The following is an 8,740-nucleotide window of genomic DNA, read 5'->3' as shown; positions in this document are numbered from 1 at the left end:
AAAGTTTAAAAAATTAAAATTAGTTAAAGAAAAATTTATTGTATTTTTATACGAATTAAATAAAAAAATTAAATAATTTTTATATGCTCCAAATCAAATGTTAGAAAATGGAGGACACTAGTTAATTTGATAGACATTTCTTCTCGATATTTTTCTAACTCAATTACAAATATTTAAATGCTATTTTTTTTTTTTTTTGTAGTATAAGAGAATTTCAAATTCATCCACTCAATTAACTCAATTAAATGAACCAAACAATAACTTAGACGACATTATTTGACCTTAATAAATGCACTAACAAAAAAATATAATATTGTTTTTATTTTTTTTTTTAATGTATGATTCTAACATAACTAAGGCCTTATATTTATTTCAGATGTAAACATTATATTTTTCTTTAAAAAAGTATTTTTGTAGGGAAAAAAATTATTACATTGTTTTATTTAATCAAAAAATCATAATATAATGATAAAAACTAAGTTAAACTTAATCTAAAAATATTAAAAAAAAACAATTTAAAATTTAATTAAACTTTGAAAAATTTACTAATTATTCATCCAAAACTAAGCTCAAACATTACATTAAACAACTAAGAACACAATTTAGCTCAACATCAACTAATTTTATTTTATTTAATAAATAAATTACATTTTACACATTCTCAATCCTTTCAAAACAATTAAATTACATAAGAGATCATATACAATTAGTTACATAATAAGATCCTAACAATATTAGTTTCTAATCTTGACCAATCTCTTCTCTATTGTTGTTGTTAAGGTAAAATGATATAACCCAAATCGACAACCTATGAAAAATAATTAAATTTGGGTTAACAATAAGCCGAATAAAAAATTGAAAAGGTACATATACTGATTAAAGAGTAATCTTATATAAACTAAGCTTAGAAAACACCAATAAGACTAACCATAATATCTTTACTATAGGCATACCAAAATAAAAAATTAAGGAGCTAAAATAACAAACTGGATATGTACAATATTGAAAAACCACCTTAAAGTACATAGTGTAGGATTTATATTATGTACAAATGATAAGTAAATTAATTTTACATACAACTATTTCATTATCATGCCAGAAATAGAAAATAAAAAATATATATGTAAAAGCTAGCAAAAGAATAATGACATTTACTTCATTATCTTAGAATTACATTACAATTATTGACTAGACTAGCACCACTATTTCTGGATATTAAGTCTGAAAGCTTCCCCAACAAATTCCTCACAACCCCTACAAAAAAGTGTTCACAAATACAAATGATGTTAATTTTACTAGAATCCATATAAGCTAATAAACATCAATTTTACCATAACAAAATGTACTTGCCTGATTGTCTTAGCCCTTCCGATAGACCACTACAACCAGTAAAAGTATAGAAGGTTTACAATGGAGTAATGTAATTCTCCTTCCTTTGCTCATCATGCCATCAAAACAAGCTTCTCCTTCTTTATACTTCCCTGTGTTTCTGTTTCATATTGGATCTATAGCTTTTGAGAAACTTTGTTTGATATGAGTTGGCAACTGTAGCAAAAATATTGCAAACTTAGATCTTCAATAACAAGTAGACATTCCTAGCATCTATTGTAAAATAATATTTAATTACCTGATTGTTTTTTCCTCTTTTATGGACATATAAACAATCGCAGTAGAGCTGTTATAGGTATAGATTCACTATTTCTTCACTATAGTATACCTACATAATTATCAAAGAATAGTCTCAAAAACACATACAAAATAAAATATCAATAATTACAATGATATGTTTTTTAATGAAATAAATATTCAGAAGACATTAAAATTACCTCAAAATAATAAGGTCCCATAGACAAAGTCTTTGAGATGATACACATCTCCTGAAATGTGAAATCAAATTAAGCAAATGTTAGATGAAACATAAAATGTATTAATGTAATAATGTTATCATTCACTAATTTACCCATATGATTCAATATTTCACTCCTCAAAATAAACAATTGATGAAGAAATTAAGAACACTCACAGCTAGAAGTTGATTCACTCTTTTTCGAATGAGAGTACTTGTGAAACTTAATGACTCCATTGGATCAATGTCAGCATCCATCCAAATCATAGGCGGCTGAAAAATCTAAACAAAAGAAGAAGAAGAAAAATTATAGAATAAATTGACATAGATAAACAGATTAATGATATATAGGTCGATTCTTACTTTGCAAATAGTTAAACTAGTAGTCAATAGTTGTATCGTATTTCAACTCTCTTTCTCTACAGCGGCGGCGGAGATATATTTTTGCTTCAAATTAGGGCATAAAAGAAATGAAGAACATTTAACACTATATATATATTATAGGAACACGCATAATTAGGTTACTATGATGTCTAAATTAAACCACGTCACAAAACCAAAAAAGCTAAACAAATAATTAATATACAGATTATATATATATAATACTAAATTATTTTAACTTATTTTATTATAAATCTCTAACTCATCCATTTTAAAAATGAAAAAAATCATTTGTATTTTAATAAATGCTTGCCATCAATAAACTGAAACGTATACAAAATGTTTATAAGTTAAAATAACTCATTAAACATGTACAATAAAAATGAGGAATTGTTTTATTAATTCTAATAAGAATAACATAAATCAATTATCAAATTAAAAATATTGTCAAAACTTTATAACAAAAAAAACATAATTTTAGATGTTGCACTTAATTTAAATTAATAAATTAAAGGAGGGTTATGCTAATAAAATAGAAATTTCATATTTTATTATTTATAATTGATAATTGTTCATTTGATATGTTTTTCATATAAATCGTTATAGAAAACAATTAGGGTGTGTTTGATGAGGAGGAGTTGAAATTGGAATTGACATTGGGATTTTAATTCCAATTCCATGTGAATTGGTATTGAATTACAATTCAATTCCTATGTTTGGAAAAATTATAAAATTGTAATTCAATTCCAATTCCTATGTTTGGGAAAATGATAGAATTGTAATTTAATTCTAATTCCTATGTTTGTAAATAAAATATCGGTTCGAAACAATAACTTTTTAAATATGTTTTCGCGTTTTTGGCACATTTAATACGTTTTTGACATCTTTAACACGTTTTTGACATGTTTAACACGTTTTTGACATGTTTAACACATTTTTACACGTTTTGGCACGTTCAAAAACGGTTTTGACATGTTTAACATATTTTTCACGCTTTAGGTATGCTTAACACGTTTTTGACATTTTTAATACGTTTAACATTTTTTTCACACGTTTTAACAAGTTTAACACGTTTTTCACACATTTTAACACATTTTTTCCGTTTTTCACATGTTTTTCACACGTTTTACACACGTTTTAACACGTTTTTAACGTTTTCACACGTTTTAACAAGTTTAACACGTTTTAACAAGTTTAACAAGTTTTCACACGTTTTAATAGGTTTAACATGTTTTTCACGTTTTTCACACGTTTTCACACACTTTAATAGGTTTAACACATTTTTCACGTTTTTGGCACGTTTTTAACATGTTTAATACGTTTTTCACACGTTTAACATGTTTTTACGTTTTCACACGTTTAACATGTTTTTACGTTTTTCACACGTTTAACACGTTTTTGGCATGTCTAACACGTTTTACACATTTTTGACACGTATAATACGATTGTTCACATATTGACACATTTAACACGTTTTTTACACGTTTAACACGTTAAACACGTTTTACACATTTGACACGTTTAACATGTTTTTCACGTTTTGGCAAGTTTAACACGTTTTCACGTTTTTCGCACGTTTTCACACGTTTTAACTTGTTTTTCACGTTTTTCACGTTCTTCACGTTTTTCACGTTATTAATATGTTTTCAAGTTTTTGGCACATTTAACACGTTTTTGACATTTTTAATACGTTTAACATATTTTTCACACATTTTGATAGGTTGAAAACGTGTTAAGCATGTCAAAAACGTTAAAACGTGTTAAACGTATCAAAAACGTGTTAAACGTGCCAAATAAGTGAAACACTTGTTAAATGTGAAAAACTTATGAAATGTGCCAAGGACGTGAAAAACGTGTTAAACGTGTCAAAAACGTGTTAAACATGTCAAGGACGTGTTAAACGTGTCAAAAACGTGTTAAACATGTCAAGGACGTGTTAAACGTGTCAAGGACGTGAAAAACGTGTTAAACGTGTCAAAAACGTGTTAAACGTGTCAAGGACGTGAAAAACATGTTAAATGTGTCAAAACGTGTTAAACGTGTCAAAAACGTGTTAAACATTCCAAAAACGTGTTTAATTTGTCAAAAATGTGTTAAACGTGTTTAAAACGTGAAAATCATGTTAAACGTGTCAAAAATGTATTAAACGTGTCAAAAATGTGTTAAACGTGTCAATGATATGTTAAACATGTCAACGACGTGTTAAACGTGTCAAGGACGTGAAAAACATGTTAAATGTGTCAAAAACGTGTTAAACGTGTCAAGGACGTGAAAAACGTGTTAAATATGTCAAAACGTGTTAAACGTGCCAAAAACGTGTTAAATGTGTCAAAAACGTGTTAAACGTGTTAAAACGTGAAAATCATGTTAAACATGTCAAGGATGTGTTAAACGTGTCAAAGACGTGTTAAACGTGTCAAGGACGTGAAAAACGTGTTAAATGTGTCAAAAACATGTTAAATGTGTAAAGGACATGTAAAACGTGTTAGATGTGTCAAAACGTGTTAAACGTGCCAAAAACGTGTTAAACGTGCCAAAAACGTGTTAAACGTGCCAAAAACGTGTTAAACGTGTCAGAAACGTGTTAAACGTGTCAAAAACATGTTAAACGTGTTAAAAACGTGTTAAATGTGTCAATGACGTAAAAATGTGTTAAACGTGTCAATGACGTAAAAAACGTGTTAAATGTGTCAAAAACATGTTAAACGTGCCAAAATATGAAAATATGTTAAACTTGTTTAATGTGTGAAAAACGTGTTAAATATGTCAAAACATGAAAAACGTGTTAATTTGGAATTACAATTCCGACCTAAAAAGATTGGAATTGAGAACTATCAAATTACACTATATTGAATTCCATTGGAATTCTAATTCCGAATCCAATTCTTAATATTAACTAACAAACATAAGAATTAGAATTGGACCCTCCAATTTCAATTCCAATGCCAATTCCAAAGTTATCAAACACACCCTTAATGATTTTGTTAATTAAATTTGAACTATATATTGGAGTAACACAAATAAATAATATATTAACAACTAGATCTGTAGTACTACAAATATTCAAACATGTTTGCAATAAAATTTGAAATAATTAATAAAATTGTAAGTAGTTCGCAATAAACGTAGTTGATATCCTATTAAATAAACTCGTTCATAACAGGTTCGTTATAAGGTTTGCAATAATTTATATAAAATTTTACTTATCAATATTTTTTAATTTTTTCAAACTCATAGTATAAATGTAGTTGTTATTCCTATTAAATATAATTAGGAAAATTTATGTGTGATCCACACGGACAAAAATATATAAAAAATTAATTTTAATTATTTTTTATAATAATATATATTCATATTTTTTAATATTTAGTATCGTGACCTGTTATGATCGGGATCGCCAAAAGAGATTGGGGTCTCACAAAAGTGAATGCTTAAACACACGCCGGTTGATAATAACCTTGTTAGAGGTTAATATCGGTCTTTATACTTCGCAAGTTGTTACAAACTCTTGAACCGAGTTCAAGCGCGGAAATTTTTGTTTCAACTTGAAGCAACGAGTACACGGTTTAGACAGCAATGAGAGGACACATATTAGAAAGAAAACACAACACGGGATTTATGGATGTTCGGAGATTAAACTCCTACGTCACCCTTCTTCTCAAACTTTGAGAAGGATATTCACTTAGAATATTCAGACCGTTTACAATTCTTATGTCGAACAACTGAAACTTAGTAATTGCTCGGTTTCGACATTTTAATAAACTCATTCTGTTGAACAGAAACAGATTATGTCAACTTAAAATACTCACCACTCACACAGAATAGATGGAATTGTAATGCACATTCGTAAGGTTCTAACATTTGTACAGATCAAATAGCTTGTTAGACAAATAGCTCAAGATGGTGGATACAGTTGTAGTAAGATACTCAAAGTTGTCAAGAAGGTGCTCAACCCGGTTGAGCTTTGTTCTCTTAAATAGAATTATGATAACGATCATATTCTTCTTCCTCAAAAGATTTCCTTGATAGTACTTCGTTACTTGAATTTGATTGGCCGAGGATCGGGGTAGTATAAATTTGAGATATCCTATGATCTTGTTTGATAATAAGTCAACATGACATTAATATGATTTATGATTTCCGAGGAGGAGATCAGCATGCAAATTTTTCTTCTAATGATTTGGCTGTCTGGGATAATGTGATAGACAACTGCTCCAAGTGGACTATGTCGGACTTATACCGAAATGATTGTCTGAGTTAATTTGGTAGGCTTCTTCTCCCAAGAAGGTTTCATCAGACTTGTATTAAAATAACAATAATACAATCTGTACATGTGAAGACTCCCCTCTATAATTACCAAAATTGTTCTGCATAACACTAAAAAGGAAACTATTGGCTACACTTCGTATAAAGTTGTCTTAGCATAAAACATGTTCTACTTTTTGGATCAAACTGGACAAACTACCAAGCAGTCCACCAATTTCGCCTTTTGTGAATAACCGGTCAAATTACCGTTGAATAGATACTACCGATTCTGCATATAATAATACTTAAGTGAGGATACTATCGGTTCCGCTTCATGGAGTAAAATTCGGTCATTCTACCGATTCCTTTTTATGTATAAGAGACCGAAGATATTACTGGATAGATTACCAGACGAACTACTAGACAAACTACCGGTTGCCCTTCATGACATATAGTCGATAAGTCTACCGATCAGCTTGATGAGCGGTAGAGCCGATTTCTACTACTGAACTGATCCACTACCGGTGCCTTTTCTTATGAATGACCGAGCATAAAACCGATCAGACTACCGATTATTGCCAACTTTATAAAGCCGAAGAGATAATACCGGTTGTGGTTCATTAAGTAAATAATCGAGCAGATAGTTGATCATACTACCGGTTGCACCTATTTCATAAAACCGAAGATATATATCAGTTGCGGTTTTCCAAATTTTTGCATCTATCTTTTAAGGAAAACCCGAACTGCTTTACTTTCCAGTTTTCTTTATCCTGTACAAAAATTAACTTGGTTAAGTTCTTTAGATCATTAATTAACTAATTTATCTAACAATTTCTCCCTTTTTGATTATTTAATCTAAATATTCAAAACATTGTAATCCTTGGCCGCTTATATTAAGTTAATTTTGATTCTAACAATTTCTCCCTCTTTGATAGTTTAGAATAAATTATCAAAGCTAGTTTGTTATTATGAAAAACGGTGATCTGATTTCTTACCATTTCTCCCTTTTTGATTGTTTTAACTTTTAAAATTATCAAACCCAGCATTTTAAAAGAAAACTGATTTATCATGAGATATTCCTATTTAATAAACATAATTAATAGAGTTAGTAAACGTAAACCAGGTGTTTCAATCCAAAAAGTACAAAAAGTAAAGACATAGTAGATAAAGGATAAATAGGAGGGTAGGATTTAGTGTCTCCCTCTTTTAATTTCTGAAATCGGTTGTGAGAGATCTTCTTCTATCCATTTGTTCATGAAGCCCTAATTTGTTTGATCGATAGTGTTAGTTTTAGCATTGTGATCAACGGAGCTGCCGCCACCTCTTCATATTCTTCGGTTTGACCGAGCACTGCGTGGAACTTCTGGTGGAGGTACTTTCGGTTGAGGCTGAGGTTTTGTAATTCTACGTCTTCAAATCAACGATATTTCATTCTCATCTTCCGGTATTTCATCATCTTCCGGTTTTTCATTCTCTAGTTGTTCATTCTCCGATTTTTCATTCTCCGCTGCCTCAGACTTCTTGGACCTCTTCCGTTTAACCGCCTTAGACTTTTTGGCCGGAGGTGCTGTTACGGATGGATCATTTGCATTAAGTTCCTCTTGAAGGCGTCGAGAAGCCTCTTCATTGGCCTGTTCAGCGGCCTTAGATTTTGCATCTTTTTCTTCTTGAATATGACGGGAAACTTCTTCATGCTCCCTTAGTTTCTCAATATCGGCAACACTTTGAGATTTAACCAGTTCATAGAGTTGCGAGGAGACGACTTCGACAGTCGAGAGTGTCTTACAGACTATGTTCTTTATCTTTCCTACTTCTTGTCATACCCTTGCTAATTTCTAATCGTGAGATCTTGACGCGGATGCTCACTCTCTAATTGATTCAGCTAATTTGGCTTTAATAGAAGATTTCATGGAGCTAGGATGTTTCGGAGCATCTTCTCAGTGTGCAGTCATGGGATTTCTTCAGAAGTAGATCATGTTGAGTCAAGAGCACGAGATTGAATAGGTAAAACACCATGAGAGTTGATTTGAAGAGACCGTTTTGTGCAGGCCGGTCTTTTAGCACTATCATCTTTCGTTTTGTTATTATGATCAGAAGACTTACCCGATAGAGATTTGGAAGAAATTTCAGTTTCTTTTTTGGCAAGTAGTGAATTTGAGTTGGCGATATCTCGTCCATCCTCATTTTCTTCTTCATTAGAGGTTGAGCCTAGCAACTCGGAGTCTAACTTGTCAGTTGTCGTGACTTTATGTATTTCGGTAACCTTCT

Source organism: Impatiens glandulifera, chromosome 8, assembly GCF_907164915.1.
Source record: "Impatiens glandulifera chromosome 8, dImpGla2.1, whole genome shotgun sequence".
Lineage (NCBI taxonomy): Eukaryota > Viridiplantae > Streptophyta > Magnoliopsida > Ericales > Balsaminaceae > Impatiens > Impatiens glandulifera.
Note: the sequence above shows the minus strand (reverse complement) of the source record.